Source organism: Pan paniscus, chromosome 12 (assembly GCF_029289425.2).
Source record: "Pan paniscus chromosome 12, NHGRI_mPanPan1-v2.0_pri, whole genome shotgun sequence".
Lineage (NCBI taxonomy): Eukaryota > Metazoa > Chordata > Mammalia > Primates > Hominidae > Pan > Pan paniscus.
Genome location: NC_073261.2, coordinates 1,885,355 through 1,910,661, shown reverse-complemented (window position 1 = coordinate 1,910,661; position 25,307 = coordinate 1,885,355).

Genomic DNA, 25,307 nt, shown 5'->3' with positions numbered 1-25,307 from the left:
ATATTTCCATGTTTATACAGATGACTGTGTAGATATTTCCATGTTTATACAGATGGCGGTGTAAATATTTCCATGTTTATTGAGATAGCGCTGAAGATATTTCCATGTTTATACAAATCGTGGTGTAGATATTTCCATGTTATACAGATAGCGGTGTAGATATTTCCATGTTTATACAGGCAGCGGTGTAGAAATTTCTGTGTTTATACCGATCGCGGTGTAGATATTTCCATCTTTCTACAGATGGCAGTGTAGATATTTCCATGTTTATACAGATGACTCTGTAGATATTTTCATGTTTATACATATGGGCGTGTAGATATTTCCATGTTTATACAGATGGTGGTGTAGATAGTTCCATGTTTATGGAGATGGCGGTGTAGACATTTTCTTGTTTATAGGGATGGCTGCGTAGATATATCCATGTTTATTGTGATTGCGGTGTAGATATTTCCATGTTTATACAGATGGCTGTGTAGATATTTCAGTGTGTATACAGATGACCGTGTAGATATTTCCAGGTTTATAGAGGTGGTGGTGTAGATATTTCAATGTTAACAGATGACTGTGTAGATATTTCCATGTTTATGCAGATGGCGGTGGAGATATTTCCATGTTTATACACATAGCGGTGGAGATATTTCCATGTTTATACAGATGGCAGTGTGGATATTTCCAAGTTTATACAGATAGCGGTCTAAATATTTCCATGTGTATACAGATAGCGGTGTAGATATTTCCATGTTTACACCGATAGCAGTGTAGATATTTACATCTTTACACAGATAGCGCTGTAGATATTTCCATGTTTATACAGATCGTGGTGTAGATATTTCCATCTTTCCACAGATAGCAGTGTTGGTATTTCCATGTTTACACAGATGACGGTGTAGATATTTCCATGTTTATACAGATAGCAGTGTAGATATATGCATGTTCATGCACATGGCGGTGTAGATATTTCCATGTTTATAGAGATAGCGGTGTAGATATTTCTATGTTTATAGAGATAGCGGTGTAGATATTTCTATGTTTATACAGATAGCGGTGTAGATACTTCCATGTTTATATAGATAGCGGTGGGGATATTTCCATGTTTATACAGATAGCGCTGGATATATTTCCATGTTGATAGAGATGGCCGTGTAGATATTTCCACATTTATACCCATAGCGGTGTAGATATTTCCATGTTTATACAGATAGCGGTGTAGATATTTCCATGTTCACATACATAGCTGTGTAGGTATTTCCATGTACATAGAGATAGCATTGTAGATATTTCCAGGTTTATACAGATGTCTGCGTAGATATTTCCATGTGTATACAGATGGCAGTGTAGATATTTCCATGTTTATACAGATCGAGGTGTAGATACTTCCATGTTTATACAGATGGCGGTGTAGATACTTCCAGGTGTATAAGGACAGCAGTGTGGTTATTTCCATGTTTATACAGATGGCAGTGTAGATATTTCCATGGTTATGCAGATAGCGATGTGGATATTTCCATGTTTATACATATAGCGGTGTAGATTTTTCCATGTTTATACAGATAGCGGTGGAGATATTTCCATGTTTATACAGATAGCGGTGTAGATATTTCCATGTTTATACAGATAGTGGTGAAGGTATTTCCATGTATATAGATATAGCGCTGTAGATATTTCCATGTTTATACTGATGGCTGTGTAGATATTTACATGTGTATACAGATGGCAGTTTAGATATTTCCATGTTTATACAGATAGCAGTGTAGATATTTCCATGTTTATACAGATAGAGGTGTAGGTATTTCCAAATATATAGAGAAAGCGGTGTAGTTATTTCCATGTTTATACAGATGGCTGTGTAGATATTTCCATGTGTATAAAAATGGCAGTGTAGATGTTTCAATGTTTATACAGATGGAAGTGTAGATATTTCCATGTTTATACAGATGACTGTGTAGATATTTCCATGTATTTACAGATGGCGGTGTAGCTATTTCCATGTTTATACAGATAGCGGAGTAGCTATTTTCATGTTTATACAGACAGCGATGTAGATATTTCCAGGTTTATAGAGATGGCTGTGTAGATATATCCAGGTTTATACAGATGGCAGTGTAGATATTTCCATGTTTATACAGATAGTGGTGTAGATATTTCCATGTTTATGCAGATGACTGTGTAGGTACTTCCATGTTTATACAGATGGCGATGTAGATATTTCCATGTATATAGAGATAGCCATGTAGATATTTCCATGTTTATACAGATAGCGGTGTAGACATTTCCATGGTTATAGAGATGGCGGTGTACGTATTTCCATATGTATACAGATAGCGGAGTAGATACTTCCAAGTTTATAGAGATAGCTGTGTAGATATTTCCAAGTTTATAGAGATAGCGGTGTAGATATTTCCATGTTTATACAGATAGCGGTGTAGATATTTCCATGTTAATATAGATAGCGGTGGATATGTTTCCATGTTTATACAGATACCGGTGGATATATTTCCATATTTATAGAGATGGCCATGTAGATATTTCCACGTTTATACCCATAGCGGTTTAGATTTTCCATGTTTATACGGATAGCGGTGTAGATATTTCCATGTTCATACACATAGCTGTGTAGCTATTTCCATGTTCATAGAGATAGCATTGTAGATATTTCCAGGTTTATACAGATGGCTGTGTAGATATTTCCATGTTTATACAAATCGAGGTGTAGATACTTCCATGTTTATACAGATGGCGGTGTAGATACTTCCAGGTTTATACGGATAGCGGTGTGGTTATTTCCATGTTTATACAGATGGCAGTGTAGATATTTCCATGTTTATGCAGATAGCGATGTAGATAATTCAATGTTTATACAGATAGCGGTGTAGGTATTTCCATGTTTACACAGACGGCGGTGGAGATATTTCCATGTTTATACAGATAGCGGTGTAGATATTTCCATGTTTATGCAGATAGCGTTGTGGCTATTTTCATGTTTATACAGATAGCGATGTAGATATTTCCAGGTTTAAAGAGATGTCTGTGTAGCTATTTTCATGTTTATACAGATGGCAGTGTAGATATTTCCATGTTTATACAGATAGTGGTGTAGATATTTCCATGTTTATACAGATGACAGTGTAGATGTTTCCATGTTTATACAGATGGCGGTTTAGATATGTCCAGGTGTATACAGATAGCTGTGTGCCTATTTCCATGTTTATACAGATAGCGGTGTAGATATTTCCATGTTTATAGAGATGGCTGTGTTGATATTTCCATGTTTATACAGATTCCAGTGTAGATATTTCCATGTTTATACAGATAGTGGTGTAGATATCTCCATATTTATACAGATGACTGTGTAGATACTTCCATGTTTATACAGATGGCCTTGTAGATATTTCCATGTATATAGAGATAGCCATATAGATATTTCCATGTTTATACAGATAGCAGTGTAGACATTTCCATGTTTACAGAGATTGCGGTGTAGATATTTCCATATTTATAGAGATAGCGGTGTAGATATTTCCATGTTTATACAGGCAGGGATGTACGTATTTCTATGTGTATAGAGATAGCGGTGCAGATGTTTCCATATTTATACTGATGGCTGTGTCGATATTTCCATATATATACTGGTGGCAGTGTAGACACTTCCATGTTTATAGAGATGGTGGTGTAGATATTTCCATGTTTATACAGATGACTTTGCAGACATTTCCATGTTTATACAGATGTTGTTTTAGATATTTTCATGTTTATAGAGTTAGCGGTGTAGATATTTCCATGTTTATACAGATGACTGTGTAGATATTTCCATGTTTATACAGATGGCGGTGTAAATATTTCCATGTTTATTGAGATAGCGCTGAAGATATTTCCATGTTTATACAAATCGTGGTGTAGATATTTCCATGTTATACAGATAGCGGTGTAGATATTTCCATGTTTATACAGGCAGCGGTGTAGAAATTTCTGTGTTTATACCGATCGCGGTGTAGATATTTCCATCTTTCTACAGATGGCAGTGTAGATATTTCCATGTTTATACAGATGACTCTGTAGATATTTTCATGTTTATACATATGGGCGTGTAGATATTTCCATGTTTATACAGATGGTGGTGTAGATAGTTCCATGTTTATGGAGATGGCGGTGTAGACATTTTCTTGTTTATAGGGATGGCTGCGTAGATATATCCATGTTTATTGTGATTGCGGTGTAGATATTTCCATGTTTATACAGATGGCTGTGTAGATATTTCCGTGTGTATACAGATGACCGTGTAGATATTTCCAGGTTTATAGAGGTGGTGGTGTAGATATTTCAATGTTAACAGATGACTGTGTAGATATTTCCATGTTTATGCAGATGGCGGTGGAGATATTTCCATGTTTATACACATAGCGGTGGAGATATTTCCATGTTTATACAGATGGCAGTGTGGATATTTCCAAGTTTATACAGATAGCGGTCTAAATATTTCCATGTGTATACAGATAGCGGTGTAGATATTTCCATGTTTATACAGATAGTGGTGTAGATATTTAGAGGTTTATACAGATGACTGTGTAGATATTTCCATGTTCATACAGATGGCAGTGTAGATATTTCTATGTTTATAGAGATAGGCATCTAGATATTTCCATGCTTATACAGATAGCATTGTAGACTCTTCCATGTTTATAGAGATAGCGGTGTAGGTATTTCCATATTTATAGAGAGGGCGGTGCAGATATTTCTATGTTTATACAGGTAGAGGTGTAAGTATTTCCATGTGTATAGAGATAGCGGTGCAGATATTTCCATGTTTATAGAAATAGCGATGAAGATATTTCCATCTTTGCACAGATGGCCGTTTTGATATTTAAATCTTTACACAGATAGCGGTGTAGATATTTCCATGTTTCTGCAGATGACCCTGTAGATATTTCCATGTGTATACAGATGGCCGTGTAGATATTCCCATGTTTACAGTGATGGTGGTGTAGATATTTCCATGTTTATAAAGATGACTGTGTAGATATTTCCATGTTTATACAGATGACGGTGTAGATATTTACATGTTTATAGAGTTGGCCATGTAGATATTTCTATGTTTATAGAGAGAGCGGTGTAGATATTTCTATGTGTATAGAGAGGGCGGCATAGGTATTTACATGTTTATAGAGATATTGTTGTAGATATTTCCATGTTTATACAGATAGCGGTGTAGATATTCCCGTGTTTATACAGATAGCGGTGTTGGTATTTCCATGTTTATTCAACTAGCGTTGTAGATATTTCCATGTTTATACAGCACGCTTTGTAGATATTTCCATCTTTATAGAGATGGCATTGTACATATTTCCATGTTTATACAGATAGCGGTGTAGGTAATTCCGTGTTTATACAGATGGCGGTGTAGATAGTTCCATGTTTATGTAGATGGCGGTGTAGATATTTTCAGGTTTATAGAGATGGTGGTGTAGATATTTCCATGTATAAGGAGATGGCGGTGTAAATATTTGCATGTTTATAGAGATAGTGGTGTAGGTATTTCCATGTTTATAGAGATGGCGGTGAGGATATTTTCATGTCTATGCAGATGGCTGTGTAGATAATTCCATGTGCATACAGATGGCAGTGTAGATATTTCCATGTTTAAACATATGGTGGTGTAGATATTTCCATGTTTATACAGATGACTGTGTAGATACTTCCATGTTTCTACAGATGGCGGTGTAGGTATTTCCATGTTTATAGAGATAGCGGTGTAGGTATTTCCATGTTTATACAGATAGCGTGGTAAATATTTCCATGTTTACAGAGACAGCGGTGCAGGTATTTCCATATTTATACAGATAGCCCTGTAGAGATTTCTATGCTTATACAGATCGTGGTGTAGATATTTCCATGTTTATAGAGATGGCGGTGTGCATATTTCCATGTTTATACAGATATCGGTGTAGATATTTCCATGTTTATACAGATTGCGGTGTAGATATTTCCATGTTTACACCGATAGCAGTGTAGATATTTACATCTTTACACAGATAGCGCTGTAGATATTTCCATGTTTATACAGATCGTGGTGTAGATATTTCCATCTTTCCACAGATAGCAGTGTTGGTATTTCCATGTTTACACAGATGACAGTGTAGATATTTCCATGTTTATACAGATAGCAGTGTAGATATATGCATGTTCATGCACATGGCGGTGTAGATATTTCCATGTTTATAGAGATAGCGGTGTAGATATTTCTATGTTTATAGAGATAGCGGTGTAGATATTTCTATGTTTATACAGATAGCGGTGTAGATACTTCCATGTTTATATAGATAGCGGTGGGGATATTTCCATGTTTATACAGATAGCGCTGGATATATTTCCATGTTGATAGAGATGGCCGTGTAGATATTTCCACATTTATACCCATAGCGGTGTAGATATTTCCATGTTTATACAGATAGCGGTGTAGATATTTCCATGTTCACATACATAGCTGTGTAGGTATTTCCATGTACATAGAGATAGCATTGTAGATATTTCCAGGTTTATACAGATGTCTGCGTAGATATTTCCATGTGTATACAGATGGCAGTGTAGATATTTCCATGTTTATACAGATCGAGGTGTAGATACTTCCATGTTTATACAGATGGCGGTGTAGATACTTCCAGGTGTATAAGGACAGCAGTGTGGTTATTTCCATGTTTATACAGATGGCAGTGTAGATATTTCCATGGTTATGCAGATAGCGATGTGGATATTTCCATCTTTATACATATAGCGGTGTAGATTTTTCCATGTTTATACAGATAGCGGTGGAGATATTTCCATGTTTATACAGATAGCGGTGTAGATATTTCCATGTTTATACAGATAGTGGTGAAGGTATTTCCATGTATATAGATATAGCGCTGTAGATATTTCCATGTTTATACTGATGGCTGTGTAGATATTTACATGTGTATACAGATGGCAGTTTAGATATTTCCATGTTTATACAGATAGCAGTGTAGATATTTCCATGTTTATACAGATAGAGGTGTAGGTATTTCCAAATATATAGAGAAAGCGGTGTAGTTATTTCCATGTTTATACAGATGGCTGTGTAGATATTTCCATGTATTTACAGATGGCGGTGTAGCTATTTCCATGTTTATACAGATAGCGGAGTAGCTATTTTCATGTTTATACAGACAGCGATGTAGATATTTCCAGGTTTATAGAGATGGCTGTGTAGATATATCCAGGTTTATACAGATGGCAGTGTAGATATTTCCATGTTTATACAGATAGTGGTGTAGATATTTCCATGTTTATGCAGATGACTGTGTAGGTACTTCCATGTTTATACAGATGGCGATGTAGATATTTCCATGTATATAGAGATAGCCATGTAGATATTTCCATGTTTATACAGATAGCGGTGTAGACATTTCCATGGTTATAGAGATGGCGGTGTACGTATTTCCATATGTATACAGATAGCGGAGTAGATACTTCCAAGTTTATAGAGATAGCGGTGTAGATATTTCCAAGTTTATAGAGATAGCGGTGTAGATATTTCCATGTTTATACAGATAGCGGTGTAGATATTTCCATGTTAATATAGATAGCGGTGGATATGTTTCCATGTTTATACAGATACCGGTGGATATATTTCCATATTTATAGAGATGGCCATGTAGATATTTCCACGTTTATACCCATAGCGGTTTAGATTTTCCATGTTTATACGGATAGCGGTGTAGATATTTCCATGTTCATACACATAGCTGTGTAGCTATTTCCATGTTCATAGAGATAGCATTGTAGATATTTCCAGGTTTATACAGATGGCTGTGTAGATATTTCCATGTTTATACAAATCGAGGTGTAGATACTTCCATGTTTATACAGATGGCGGTGTAGATACTTCCAGGTTTATACGGATAGCGGTGTGGTTATTTCCATGTTTATACAGATGGCAGTGTAGATATTTCCATGTTTATGCAGATAGCGATGTAGATAATTCAATGTTTATACAGATAGCGGTGTAGGTATTTCCATGTTTACACAGACGGCGGTGGAGATATTTCCATGTTTATACAGATAGCGGTGTAGATATTTCCATGTTTATGCAGATAGCGTTGTGGCTATTTTCATGTTTATACAGATAGCGATGTAGATATTTCCAGGTTTAAAGAGATGTCTGTGTAGCTATTTTCATGTTTATACAGATGGCAGTGTAGATATTTCCATGTTTATACAGATAGTGGTGTAGATATTTCCATGTTTATACAGATGACAGTGTAGATGTTTCCATGTTTATACAGATGGCGGTTTAGATATGTCCGGGTGTATACAGATAGCTGTGTGGCTATTTCCATGTTTATACAGATAGCGGTGTAGATATTTCCATGTTTATAGAGATGGCTGTGTTGATATTTCCATGTTTATACAGATTCCAGTGTAGATATTTCCATGTTTATACAGATAGTGGTGTAGATATCTCCATATTTATACAGATGACTGTGTAGATATTTCCATGTTTATACAGATGGCCTTGTAGATATTTCCATGTATATAGAGATAGCCATATAGATATTTCCATGTTTATACAGATAGCAGTGTAGACATCTCCATGTTTACAGAGATTGCGGTGTAGATATTTCCATATTTATAGAGATAGCGGTGTAGATATTTCCATGTTTATACAGGCAGGGATGTACGTATTTCTATGTGTATAGAGATAGCGGTGCAGATGTTTCCATATTTATACTGATGGCTGTGTCGATATTTCCATATATATACTGGTGGCAGTGTAGACACTTCCATGTTTATAGAGATGGTGGTGTAGATATTTCCATGTTTATACAGATGACTTTGCAGACATTTCCATGTTTATACAGATGTTGTTTTAGATATTTTCATGTTTATAGAGTTAGCGGTGTAGATATTTCCATGTTTATACAGATGACTGTGTAGATATTTCCATGTTTATACAGATGGCGGTGTAAATATTTCCATGTTTATTGAGATAGCGCTGAAGATATTTCCATGTTTATACAAATCGTGGTGTAGATATTTCCATGTTATACAGATAGCGGTGTAGATATTTCCATGTTTATACAGGCAGCGGTGTAGAAATTTCTGTGTTTATACCGATCGCGGTGTAGATATTTCCATCTTTCTACAGATGGCAGTGTAGATATTTCCATGTTTATACAGATGACTCTGTAGATATTTTCATGTTTATACATATGGGCGTGTAGATATTTCCATGTTTATACAGATGGTGGTGTAGATAGTTCCATGTTTATGGAGATGGCGGTGTAGACATTTTCTTGTTTATAGGGATGGCTGCGTAGATATATCCATGTTTATTGTGATTGCGGTGTAGATATTTCCATGTTTATACAGATGGCTGTGTAGATATTTCCGTGTGTATACAGATGACCGTGTAGATATTTCCAGGTTTATAGAGGTGGTGGTGTAGATATTTCAATGTTAACAGATGACTGTGTAGATATTTCCATGTTTATGCAGATGGCGGTGGAGATATTTCCATGTTTATACACATAGCGGTGGAGATATTTCCATGTTTATACAGATGGCAGTGTGGATATTTCCAAGTTTATACAGATAGCGGTCTAAATATTTCCATGTGTATACAGATAGCGGTGTAGATATTTCCATGTTTATACAGATAGTGGTGTAGATATTTAGAGGTTTATACAGATGACTGTGTAGATATTTCCATGTTCATACAGATGGCAGTGTAGATATTTCTATGTTTATAGAGATAGGCATCTAGATATTTCCATGCTTATACAGATAGCATTGTAGACTCTTCCATGTTTATAGAGATAGCGGTGTAGGTATTTCCATATTTATAGAGAGGGCGGTGCAGATATTTCTATGTTTATACAGGTAGAGGTGTAAGTATTTCCATGTGTATAGAGATAGCGGTGCAGATATTTCCATGTTTATAGAAATAGCGATGAAGATATTTCCATCTTTGCACAGATGGCCGTTTTGATATTTAAATCTTTACACAGATAGCGGTGTAGATATTTCCATGTTTCTGCAGATGGCTCTGTAGATATTTCCATGTGTATACAGATGGCCGTGTAGATATTCCCATGTTTACAGTGATGGTGGTGTAGATATTTCCATGTTTATAAAGATGACTGTGTAGATATTTCCATGTTTATACAGATGACGGTGTAGATATTTACATGTTTATAGAGTTGGCCATGTAGATATTTCTATGTTTATAGAGAGAGCGGTGTAGATATTTCTATGTGTATAGAGAGGGCGGCATAGGTATTTACATGTTTATAGAGATATTGTTGTAGATATTTCCATGTTTATACAGATAGCGGTGTAGATATTCCCGTGTTTATACAGATAGCGGTGTTGGTATTTCCATGTTTATTCAACTAGCGTTGTAGATATTTCCATGTTTATACAGCACGCTTTGTAGATATTTCCATCTTTATAGAGATGGCATTGTACATATTTCCATGTTTATACAGATAGCGGTGTAGGTAATTCCGTGTTTATACAGATGGCGGTGTAGATAGTTCCATGTTTATGTAGATGGCGGTGTAGATATTTTCAGGTTTATAGAGATGGTGGTGTAGATATTTCCATGTATAAGGAGATGGCGGTGTAAATATTTGCATGTTTATAGAGATAGTGGTGTAGGTATTTCCATGTTTATAGAGATGGCGGTGAGGATATTTTCATGTCTATGCAGATGGCTGTGTAGATAATTCCATGTGCATACAGATGGCAGTGTAGATATTTCCATGTTTAAACATATGGTGGTGTAGATATTTCCATGTTTATACAGATGACTGTGTAGATACTTCCATGTTTCTACAGATGGCGGTGTAGGTATTTCCATGTTTATAGAGATAGCGGTGTAGGTATTTCCATGTTTATACAGATAGCGTGGTAAATATTTCCATGTTTACAGAGACAGCGGTGCAGGTATTTCCATATTTATACAGATAGCCCTGTAGAGATTTCTATGCTTATACAGATCGTGGTGTAGATATTTCCATGTTTATAGAGATGGCGGTGTGCATATTTCCATGTTTATACAGATATCGGTGTAGATATTTCCATGTTTATACAGATTGCGGTGTAGATATTTCCATGTTTACACCGATAGCAGTGTAGATATTTACATCTTTACACAGATAGCGCTGTAGATATTTCCATGTTTATACAGATCGTGGTGTAGATATTTCCATCTTTCCACAGATAGCAGTGTTGGTATTTCCATGTTTACACAGATGACGGTGTAGATATTTCCATGTTTATACAGATAGCAGTGTAGATATATGCATGTTCATGCACATGGCGGTGTAGATATTTCCATGTTTATAGAGATAGCGGTGTAGATATTTCTATGTTTATAGAGATAGCGGTGTAGATATTTCTATGTTTATACAGATAGCGGTGTAGATACTTCCATGTTTATATAGATAGCGGTGGGGATATTTCCATGTTTATACAGATAGCGCTGGATATATTTCCATGTTGATAGAGATGGCCGTGTAGATATTTCCACATTTATACCCATAGCGGTGTAGATATTTCCATGTTTATACAGATAGCGGTGTAGATATTTCCATGTTCACATACATAGCTGTGTAGGTATTTCCATGTACATAGAGATAGCATTGTAGATATTTCCAGGTTTATACAGATGTCTGCGTAGATATTTCCATGTGTATACAGATGGCAGTGTAGATATTTCCATGTTTATACAGATCGAGGTGTAGATACTTCCATGTTTATACAGATGGCGGTGTAGATACTTCCAGGTGTATAAGGACAGCAGTGTGGTTATTTCCATGTTTATACAGATGGCAGTGTAGATATTTCCATGGTTATGCAGATAGCGATGTGGATATTTCCATGTTTATACATATAGCGGTGTAGATTTTTCCATGTTTATACAGATAGCGGTGGAGATATTTCCATGTTTATACAGATAGCGGTGTAGATATTTCCATGTTTATACAGATAGTGGTGAAGGTATTTCCATGTATATAGATATAGCGCTGTAGATATTTCCATGTTTATACTGATGGCTGTGTAGATATTTACATGTGTATACAGATGGCAGTTTAGATATTTCCATGTTTATACAGATAGCAGTGTAGATATTTCCATGTTTATACAGATAGAGGTGTAGGTATTTCCAAATATATAGAGAAAGCGGTGTAGTTATTTCCATGTTTATACAGATGGCTGTGTAGATATTTCCATGTGTATAAAAATGGCAGTGTAGATGTTTCAATGTTTATACAGATGGAAGTGTAGATATTTCCATGTTTATACAGATGACTGTGTAGATATTTCCATGTATTTACAGATGGCGGTGTAGCTATTTCCATGTTTATACAGATAGCGGAGTAGCTATTTTCATGTTTATACAGACAGCGATGTAGATATTTCCAGGTTTATAGAGATGGCTGTGTAGATATATCCAGGTTTATACAGATGGCAGTGTAGATATTTCCATGTTTATACAGATAGTGGTGTAGATATTTCCATGTTTATGCAGATGACTGTGTAGGTACTTCCATGTTTATACAGATGGCGATGTAGATATTTCCATGTATATAGAGATAGCCATGTAGATATTTCCATGTTTATACAGATAGCGGTGTAGACATTTCCATGGTTATAGAGATGGCGGTGTACGTATTTCCATATGTATACAGATAGCGGAGTAGATACTTCCAAGTTTATAGAGATAGCTGTGTAGATATTTCCAAGTTTATAGAGATAGCGGTGTAGATATTTCCATGTTTATACAGATAGCGGTGTAGATATTTCCATGTTAATATAGATAGCGGTGGATATGTTTCCATGTTTATACAGATACCGGTGGATATATTTCCATATTTATAGAGATGGCCATGTAGATATTTCCACGTTTATACCCATAGCGGTTTAGATTTTCCATGTTTATACGGATAGCGGTGTAGATATTTCCATGTTCATACACATAGCTGTGTAGCTATTTCCATGTTCATAGAGATAGCATTGTAGATATTTCCAGGTTTATACAGATGGCTGTGTAGATATTTCCATGTTTATACAAATCGAGGTGTAGATACTTCCATGTTTATACAGATGGCGGTGTAGATACTTCCAGGTTTATACGGATAGCGGTGTGGTTATTTCCATGTTTATACAGATGGCAGTGTAGATATTTCCATGTTTATGCAGATAGCGATGTAGATAATTCAATGTTTATACAGATAGCGGTGTAGGTATTTCCATGTTTACACAGACGGCGGTGGAGATATTTCCATGTTTATACAGATAGCGGTGTAGATATTTCCATGTTTATGCAGATAGCGTTGTGGCTATTTTCATGTTTATACAGATAGCGATGTAGATATTTCCAGGTTTAAAGAGATGTCTGTGTAGCTATTTTCATGTTTATACAGATGGCAGTGTAGATATTTCCATGTTTATACAGATAGTGGTGTAGATATTTCCATGTTTATACAGATGACAGTGTAGATGTTTCCATGTTTATACAGATGGCGGTTTAGATATGTCCATGTTTACACCGATAGCAGTGTATATATTTACATCTTTACACAGATAGCGCTGTAGATATTTCCATGTTTATACAGATCGTGGTGTAGATATTTCCATCTTTCCACAGATAGCAGTGTTGGTATTTCCATGTTTACACAGATGACGGTGTAGATATTTCCATGTTTATACAGATGGCCTTGTAGATATTTCCATGTATATAGAGATAGCCATATAGATATTTCCATGTTTATACAGATAGCAGTGTAGACATTTCCATGTTTACAGAGATTGCGGTGTAGATATTTCCATATTTATAGAGATAGCGGTGTAGATATTTCCATGTTTATACAGGCAGGGATGAACGTATTTCTATGTGTATACAGATAGCGGTGCAGATGTTTCCATATTTATACTGATGGCTGTGTCGATATTTCCATATATATACTGGTGGCAGTGTAGATACTTCCATGTTTATAGAGATGGTGGTGTAGATATTTCCATGTTTATACAGATGACTTTGCAGACATTTCCATGTTTATACAGATGTTGTTTTAGATATTTTCATGTTTATAGAGTTAGCGGTGTAGATATTTCCATGTTTATACAGATGACTGTGTAGATATTTCCATGTTTATACAGATGGCGGTGTAAATATTTCCATGTTTATTGAGATAGCGCTGAAGATATTTCCATGTTTATACAAATCGTGGTGTAGATATTTCCATGTTATACAGATAGCGGTGTAGATATTTCCATGTTTATACAGGCAGCGGTGTAGAAATTTCTGTGTTTATACCGATCGCGGTGTAGATATTTCCATCTTTCTACAGATGGCAGTGTAGATATTTCCATGTTTATACAGATGACTCTGTAGATATTTTCATGTTTATACATATGGGCGTGTAGATATTTCCATGTTTATACAGATGGTGGTGTAGATAGTTCCATGTTTATGGAGATGGCGGTGTAGACATTTTCTTGTTTATAGGGATGGCTGCGTAGATATATCCATGTTTATTGTGATTGCGGTGTAGATATTTCCATGTTTATACAGATGGCTGTGTAGATATTTCCGTGTGTATACAGATGACCGTGTAGACATTTCCAGGTTTATAGAGGTGGTGGTGTAGATATTTCAATGTTAACAGATGACTGTGTAGATATTTCCATGTTTATGCAGATGGCGGTGGAGATATTTCCATGTTTATACACATAGCGGTGGAGATATTTCCATGTTTATACAGATGGCAGTGTGGATATTTCCAAGTTTATACAGATAGCGGTCTAAATATTTCCATGTGTATACAGATAGCGGTGTAGATATTTCCATGTTTATACAGATAGTGGTGTAGATATTTAGAGGTTTATACAGATGACTGTGTAGATATTTCCATGTTCATACAGATGGCAGTGTAGATATTTCTATGTTTATAGAGATAGGCATCTAGATATTTCCATGCTTATACAGATAGCATTGTAGACTCTTCCATGTTTATAGAGATAGCGGTGTAGGTATTTCCATATTTATAGAGAGGGCGGTGCAGATATTTCTATGTTTATACAGGTAGAGGTGTAAGTATTTCCATGTGTATAGAGATAGCGGTGCAGATATTTCCATGTTTATAGAAATAGCGATGAAGATATTTCCATCTTTGCACAGATGGCCGTTTTGATATTTAAATCTTTACACAGATAGCGGTGTAGATATTTCCATGTTTCTGCAGATGGCTCTGTAGATATTTCCATGTGTATACAGATGGCCGTGTAGATATTCCCATGTTTACAGTGATGGTGGTGTAGATATTTCCATGTTTATAAAGATGACTGTGTAGATATTTCCATGTTTATACAGATGACGGTGTAGATATTTACATGTTTATAGAGTTGGCCATGTAGATATTTCTATGTTTATAGAGAGAGCGGTGTAGATATTTCTATGTGTATAGAGAGGGCGGCATAGGTATTTACATGTTTATAGAGATATTGTTGTAGATATTTCCATGTTTATACAGATAGCGGTGTAGATATTCCCGTGTTTATACAGATAGCGGTGTTGGTATTTCCATGTTTATTCAACTAGCGTTGTAGATATTTCCATGTTTATACAGCACGCTTTGTAGATATTTCCATCTTTATACAGATGGCATTGTACATATTTCCATGTTTATACAGATAGCGGTGTAGGTAATTCCGTGTTTATACAGATGGCGGTGTAGATAGTTCCATGTTTATGTAGATGGCGGTGTAGATATTTTCAGGTTTATAGAGATGGTGGTGTAGATATTTCCATGTATAAGGAGATGGCGGTGTAAATATTTGCATGTTTATAGAGATAGTGGTGTAGGTATTTCCATGTTTATAGAGATGGCGGTGAGGATATTTTCATGTCTATGCAGATGGCTGTGTAGATAATTCCATGTGCATACAGATGGCAGTGTAGATATTTCCATGTTTAAACATATGGTGGTGTAGATATTTCCATGTTTATACAGATGACTGTGTAGATACTTCCATGTTTCTACAGATGGCGGTGTAGGTATTTCCATGTTTATAGAGATAGCGGTGTAGGTATTTCCATGTTTATACAGATAGCGTGGTAAATATTTCCATGTTTACAGAGACAGCGGTGCAGGTATTTCCATATTTATACAGATAGCCCTGTAGAGATTTCTATGCTTATACAGATCGTGGTGTAGATATTTCCATGTTTATAGAGATGGCGGTGTGCATATTTCCATGTTTATACAGATATCGGTGTAGATATTTCCATGTTTATACAGATTGCGGTGTAGATATTTCCATGTTTACACCGATAGCAGTGTAGATATTTACATCTTTACACAGATAGCGCTGTAGATATTTCCATGTTTATACAGATCGTGGTGTAGATATTTCCATCTTTCCACAGATAGCAGTGTTGGTATTTCCATGTTTACACAGATGACGGTGTAGATATTTCCATGTTTATACAGATAGCAGTGTAGATATATGCATGTTCATGCACATGGCGGTGTAGATATTTCCATGTTTATAGAGATAGCGGTGTAGATATTTCTATGTTTATAGAGATAGCGGTGTAGATATTTCTATGTTTATACAGATAGCGGTGTAGATACTTCCATGTTTATATAGATAGCGGTGGGGATATTTCCATGTTTATACAGATAGCGCTGGATATATTTCCATGTTGATAGAGATGGCCGTGTAGATATTTCCACATTTATACCCATAGCGGTGTAGATATTTCCATGTTTATACAGATAGCGGTGTAGATATTTCCATGTTCACATACATAGCTGTGTAGGTATTTCCATGTACATAGAGATAGCATTGTAGATATTTCCAGGTTTATACAGATGTCTGCGTAGATATTTCCATGTGTATACAGATGGCAGTGTAGATATTTCCATGTTTATACAGATCGAGGTGTAGATACTTCCATGTTTATACAGATGGCGGTGTAGATACTTCCAGGTGTATAAGGACAGCAGTGTGGTTATTTCCATGTTTATACAGATGGCAGTGTAGATATTTCCATGGTTATGCAGATAGCGATGTGGATATTTCCATGTTTATACATATAGCGGTGTAGATTTTTCCATGTTTATACAGATAGCGGTGGAGATATTTCCATGTTTATACAGATAGCGGTGTAGATATTTCCATGTTTATACAGATAGTGGTGAAGGTATTTCCATGTATATAGATATAGCGCTGTAGATATTTCCATGTTTATACTGATGGCTGTGTAGATATTTACATGTGTATACAGATGGCAGTTTAGATATTTCCATGTTTATACAGATAGCAGTGTAGATATTTCCATGTTTATACAGATAGAGGTGTAGGTATTTCCAAATATATAGAGAAAGCGGTGTAGTTATTTCCATGTTTATACAGATGGCTGTGTAGATATTTCCATGTGTATAAAAATGGCAGTGTAGATGTTTCAATGTTTATACAGATGGAAGTGTAGATATTTCCATGTTTATACAGATGACTGTGTAGATATTTCCATGTATTTACAGATGGCGGTGTAGCTATTTCCATGTTTATACAGATAGCGGAGTAGCTATTTTCATGTTTATACAGACAGCGATGTAGATATTTCCAGGTTTATAGAGATGGCTGTGTAGATATATCCAGGTTTATACAGATGGCAGTGTAGATATTTCCATGTTTATACAGATAGTGGTGTAGATATTTCCATGTTTATGCAGATGACTGTGTAGGTACTTCCATGTTTATACAGATGGCGATGTAGATATTTCCATGTATATAGAGATAGCCATGTAGATATTTCCATGTTTATACAGATAGCGGTGTAGACATTTCCATGGTTATAGAGATGGCGGTGTACGTATTTCCATATGTATACAGATAGCGGAGTAGATACTTCCAAGTTTATAGAGATAGCTGTGTAGATATTTCCAAGTTTATAGAGATAGCGGTGTAGATATTTCCATGTTTATACAGATAGCGGTGTAGATATTTCCATGTTAATATAGATAGCGGTGGATATGTTTCCATGTTTATACAGATACCGGTGGATATATTTCCATATTTATAGAGATGGCCATGTAGATATTTCCACGTTTATACCCATAGCGGTTTAGATTTTCCATGTTTATACGGATAGCGGTGTAGATATTTCCATGTTCATACACATAGCTGTGTAGCTATTTCCATGTTCATAGAGATAGCATTGTAGATATTTCCAGGTTTATACAGATGGCTGTGTAGATATTTCCATGTTTATACAAATCGAGGTGTAGATACTTCCATGTTTATACAGATGGCGGTGTAGATACTTCCAGGTTTATACGGATAGCGGTGTGGTTATTTCCATGTTTATACAGATGGCAGTGTAGATATTTCCATGTTTATGCAGATAGCGATGTAGATAATTCAATGTTTATACAGATAGCGGTGTAGGTATTTCCATGTTTACACAGACGGCGGTGGAGATATTTCCATGTTTATACAGATAGCGGTGTAGATATTTCCATGTTTATGCAGATAGCGTTGTGGCTATTTTCATGTTTATACAGATAGCGATGTAGATATTTCCAGGTTTAAAGAGATGTCTGTGTAGCTATTTTCATGTTTATACAGATGGCAGTGTAGATATTTCCATGTTTATACAGATAGTGGTGTAGATATTTCCATGTTTATACAGATGACAGTGTAGATGTTTCCATGTTTATACAGATGGCGGTTTAGATATGTCCAGGTGTATACAGATAGCTGTGTGCCTATTTCCATGTTTATACAGATAGCGGTGTAGATATTTCCATGTTTATAGAGATGGCTGTGTTGATATTTCCATGTTTATACAGATTCCAGTGTAGATATTTCCATGTTTATACAGATAGTGGTGTAGATATCTCCATATTTATACAGATGACTGTGTAGATACTTCCATGTTTATACAGATGGCCTTGTAGATATTTCCATGTATATAGAGATAGCCATATAGATATTTCCATGTTTATACAGATAGCAGTGTAGACATTTCCATGTTTACAGAGATTGCGGTGTAGATATTTCCATATTTATAGAGATAGCGGTGTAGATATTTCCATGTTTATACAGGCAGGGATGTACGTATTTCTATGTGTATAGAGATAGCGGTGCAGATGTTTCCATATTTATACTGATGGCTGTGTCGATATTTCCATATATATACTGGTGGCAGTGTAGACACTTCCATGTTTATAGAGATGGTGGTGTAGATATTTCCATGTTTATACAGATGACTTTGCAGACATTTCCATGTTTATACAGATGTTGTTTTAGATATTTTCATGTTTATAGAGTTAGCGGTGTAGATATTTCCATGTTTATACAGATGACTGTGTAGATATTTCCATGTTTATACAGATGGCGGTGTAAATATTTCCATGTTTATTGAGATAGCGCTGAAGATATTTCCATGTTTATACAAATCGTGGTGTAGATATTTCCATGTTATACAGATAGCGGTGTAGATATTTCCATGTTTATACAGGCAGCGGTGTAGAAATTTCTGTGTTTATACCGATCGCGGTGTAGATATTTCCATCTTTCTACAGATGGCAGTGTAGATATTTCCATGTTTATACAGATGACTCTGTAGATATTTTCATGTTTATACATATGGGCGTGTAGATATTTCCATGTTTATACAGATGGTGGTGTAGATAGTTCCATGTTTATGGAGATGGCGGTGTAGACATTTTCTTGTTTATAGGGATGGCTGCGTAGATATATCCATGTTTATTGTGATTGCGGTGTAGATATTTCCATGTTTATACAGATGGCTGTGTAGATATTTCCGTGTGTATACAGATGACCGTGTAGATATTTCCAGGTTTATAGAGGTGGTGGTGTAGATATTTCAATGTTAACAGATGACTGTGTAGATATTTCCATGTTTATGCAGATGGCGGTGGAGATATTTCCATGTTTATACACATAGCGGTGGAGATATTTCCATGTTTATACAGATGGCAGTGTGGATATTTCCAAGTTTATACAGATAGCGGTCTAAATATTTCCATGTGTATACAGATAGCGGTGTAGATATTTCCATGTTTATACAGATAGTGGTGTAGATATTTAGAGGTTTATACAGATGACTGTGTAGATATTTCCATGTTCATACAGATGGCAGTGTAGATATTTCTATGTTTATAGAGATAGGCATCTAGATATTTCCATGCTTATACAGATAGCATTGTAGACTCTTCCATGTTTATAGAGATAGCGGTGTAGGTATTTCCATATTTATAGAGAGGGCGGTGCAGATATTTCTATGTTTATACAGGTAGAGGTGTAAGTATTTCCATGTGTATAGAGATAGCGGTGCAGATATTTCCATGTTTATAGAAATAGCGATGAAGATATTTCCATCTTTGCACAGATGGCCGTTTTGATATTTAAATCTTTACACAGATAGCGGTGTAGATATTTCCATGTTTCTGCAGATGACTCTGTAGATATTTCCATGTGTATACAGATGGCCGTGTAGATATTCCCATGTTTACAGTGATGGTGGTGTAGATATTTCCATGTTTATAAAGATGACTGTGTAGATATTTCCATGTTTATACAGATGACGGTGTAGATATTTACATGTTTATAGAGTTGGCCATGTAGATATTTCTATGTTTATAGAGAGAGCGGTGTAGATATTTCTATGTGTATAGAGAGGGCGGCATAGGTATTTACATGTTTATAGAGATATTGTTGTAGATATTTCCATGTTTATACAGATAGCGGTGTAGATATTCCCGTGTTTATACAGATAGCGGTGTTGGTATTTCCATGTTTATTCAACTAGCGTTGTAGATATTTCCATGTTTATACAGCACGCTTTGTAGATATTTCCATCTTTATAGAGATGGCATTGTACATATTTCCATGTTTATACAGATAGCGGTGTAGGTAATTCCGTGTTTATACAGATGGCGGTGTAGATAGTTCCATGTTTATGTAGATGGCGGTGTAGATATTTTCAGGTTTATAGAGATGGTGGTGTAGATATTTCCATGTATAAGGAGATGGCGGTGTAAATATTTGCATGTTTATAGAGATAGTGGTGTAGGTATTTCCATGTTTATAGAGATGGCGGTGAGGATATTTTCATGTCTATGCAGATGGCTGTGTAGATAATTCCATGTGCATACAGATGGCAGTGTAGATATTTCCATGTTTAAACATATGGTGGTGTAGATATTTCCATGTTTATACAGATGACTGTGTAGATACTTCCATGTTTCTACAGATGGCGGTGTAGGTATTTCCATGTTTATAGAGATAGCGGTGTAGGTATTTCCATGTTTATACAGATAGCGTGGTAAATATTTCCATGTTTACAGAGACAGCGGTGCAGGTATTTCCATATTTATACAGATAGCCCTGTAGAGATTTCTATGCTTATACAGATCGTGGTGTAGATATTTCCATGTTTATAGAGATGGCGGTGTGCATATTTCCATGTTTATACAGATATCGGTGTAGATATTTCCATGTTTATACAGATTGCGGTGTAGATATTTCCATGTTTACACCGATAGCAGTGTAGATATTTACATCTTTACACAGATAGCGCTGTAGATATTTCCATGTTTATACAGATCGTGGTGTAGATATTTCCATCTTTCCACAGATAGCAGTGTTGGTATTTCCATGTTTACACAGATGACAGTGTAGATATTTCCATGTTTATACAGATAGCAGTGTAGATATATGCATGTTCATGCACATGGCGGTGTAGATATTTCCATGTTTATAGAGATAGCGGTGTAGATATTTCTATGTTTATAGAGATAGCGGTGTAGATATTTCTATGTTTATACAGATAGCGGTGTAGATACTTCCATGTTTATATAGATAGCGGTGGGGATATTTCCATGTTTATACAGATAGCGCTGGATATATTTCCATGTTGATAGAGATGGCCGTGTAGATATTTCCACATTTATACCCATAGCGGTGTAGATATTTCCATGTTTATACAGATAGCGGTGTAGATATTTCCATGTTCACATACATAGCTGTGTAGGTATTTCCATGTACATAGAGATAGCATTGTAGATATTTCCAGGTTTATACAGATGTCTGCGTAGATATTTCCATGTGTATACAGATGGCAGTGTAGATATTTCCATGTTTATACAGATCGAGGTGTAGATACTTCCATGTTTATACAGATGGCGGTGTAGATACTTCCAGGTGTATAAGGACAGCAGTGTGGTTATTTCCATGTTTATACAGATGGCAGTGTAGATATTTCCATGGTTATGCAGATAGCGATGTGGATATTTCCATCTTTATACATATAGCGGTGTAGATTTTTCCATGTTTATACAGATAGCGGTGGAGATATTTCCATGTTTATACAGATAGCGGTGTAGATATTTCCATGTTTATACAGATAGTGGTGAAGGTATTTCCATGTATATAGATATAGCGCTGTAGATATTTCCATGTTTATACTGATGGCTGTGTAGATATTTACATGTGTATACAGATGGCAGTTTAGATATTTCCATGTTTATACAGATAGCAGTGTAGATATTTCCATGTTTATACAGATAGAGGTGTAGGTATTTCCAAATATATAGAGAAAGCGGTGTAGTTATTTCCATGTTTATACAGATGGCTGTGTAGATATTTCCATGTATTTACAGATGGCGGTGTAGCTATTTCCATGTTTATACAGATAGCGGAGTAGCTATTTTCATGTTTATACAGACAGCGATGTAGATATTTCCAGGTTTATAGAGATGGCTGTGTAGATATATCCAGGTTTATACAGATGGCAGTGTAGATATTTCCATGTTTATACAGATAGTGGTGTAGATATTTCCATGTTTATGCAGATGACTGTGTAGGTACTTCCATGTTTATACAGATGGCGATGTAGATATTTCCATGTATATAGAGATAGCCATGTAGATATTTCCATGTTTATACAGATAGCGGTGTAGACATTTCCATGGTTATAGAGATGGCGGTGTACGTATTTCCATATGTATACAGATAGCGGAGTAGATACTTCCAAGTTTATAGAGATAGCGGTGTAGATATTTCCAAGTTTATAGAGATAGCGGTGTAGATATTTCCATGTTTATACAGATAGCGGTGTAGATATTTCCATGTTAATATAGATAGCGGTGGATATGTTTCCATGTTTATACAGATACCGGTGGATATATTTCCATATTTATAGAGATGGCCATGTAGATATTTCCACGTTTATACCCATAGCGGTTTAGATTTTCCATGTTTATACGGATAGCGGTGTAGATATTTCCATGTTCATACACATAGCTGTGTAGCTATTTCCATGTTCATAGAGATAGCATTGTAGATATTTCCAGGTTTATACAGATGGCTGTGTAGATATTTCCATGTTTATACAAATCGAGGTGTAGATACTTCCATGTTTATACAGATGGCGGTGTAGATACTTCCAGGTTTATACGGATAGCGGTGTGGTTATTTCCATGTTTATACAGATGGCAGTGTAGATATTTCCATGTTTATGCAGATAGCGATGTAGATAATTCAATGTTTATACAGATAGCGGTGTAGGTATTTCCATGTTTACACAGACGGCGGTGGAGATATTTCCATGTTTATACAGATAGCGGTGTAGATATTTCCATGTTTATGCAGATAGCGTTGTGGCTATTTTCATGTTTATACAGATAGCGATGTAGATATTTCCAGGTTTAAAGAGATGTCTGTGTAGCTATTTTCATGTTTATACAGATGGCAGTGTAGATATTTCCATGTTTATACAGATAGTGGTGTAGATATTTCCATGTTTATACAGATGACAGTGTAGATGTTTCCATGTTTATACAGATGGCGGTTTAGATATGTCCGGGTGTATACAGATAGCTGTGTGGCTATTTCCATGTTTATACAGATAGCGGTGTAGATATTTCCATGTTTATAGAGATGGCTGTGTTGATATTTCCATGTTTATACAGATTCCAGTGTAGATATTTCCATGTTTATACAGATAGTGGTGTAGATATCTCCATATTTATACAGATGACTGTGTAGATATTTCCATGTTTATACAGATGGCCTTGTAGATATTTCCATGTATATAGAGATAGCCATATAGATATTTCCATGTTTATACAGATAGCAGTGTAGACATTTCCATGTTTACAGAGATTGCGGTGTAGATATTTCCATATTTATAGAGATAGCGGTGTAGATATTTCCATGTTTATACAGGCAGGGATGTACGTATTTCTATGTGTATAGAGATAGCGGTGCAGATGTTTCCATATTTATACTGATGGCTGTGTCGATATTTCCATATATATACTGGTGGCAGTGTAGACACTTCCATGTTTATAGAGATGGTGGTGTAGATATTTCCATGTTTATACAGATGACTTTGCAGACATTTCCATGTTTATACAGATGTTGTTTTAGATATTTTCATGTTTATAGAGTTAGCGGTGTAGATATTTCCATGTTTATACAGATGACTGTGTAGATATTTCCATGTTTATACAGATGGCGGTGTAAATATTTCCATGTTTATTGAGATAGCGCTGAAGATATTTCCATGTTTATACAAATCGTGGTGTAGATATTTCCATGTTATACAGATAGCGGTGTAGATATTTCCATGTTTATACAGGCAGCGGTGTAGAAATTTCTGTGTTTATACCGATCGCGGTGTAGATATTTCCATCTTTCTACAGATGGCAGTGTAGATATTTCCATGTTTATACAGATGACTCTGTAGATATTTTCATGTTTATACATATGGGCGTGTAGATATTTCCATGTTTATACAGATGGTGGTGTAGATAGTTCCATGTTTATGGAGATGGCGGTGTAGACATTTTCTTGTTTATAGGGATGGCTGCGTAGATATATCCATGTTTATTGTGATTGCGGTGTAGATATTTCCATGTTTATACAGATGGCTGTGTAGATATTTCCGTGTGTATACAGATGACCGTGTAGATATTTCCAGGTTTATAGAGGTGGTGGTGTAGATATTTCAATGTTAACAGATGACTGTGTAGATATTTCCATGTTTATGCAGATGGCGGTGGAGATATTTCCATGTTTATACACATAGCGGTGGAGATATTTCCATGTTTATACAGATGGCAGTGTGGATATTTCCAAGTTTATACAGATAGCGGTCTAAATATTTCCATGTGTATACAGATAGCGGTGTAGATATTTCCATGTTTATACAGATAGTGGTGTAGATATTTAGAGGTTTATAC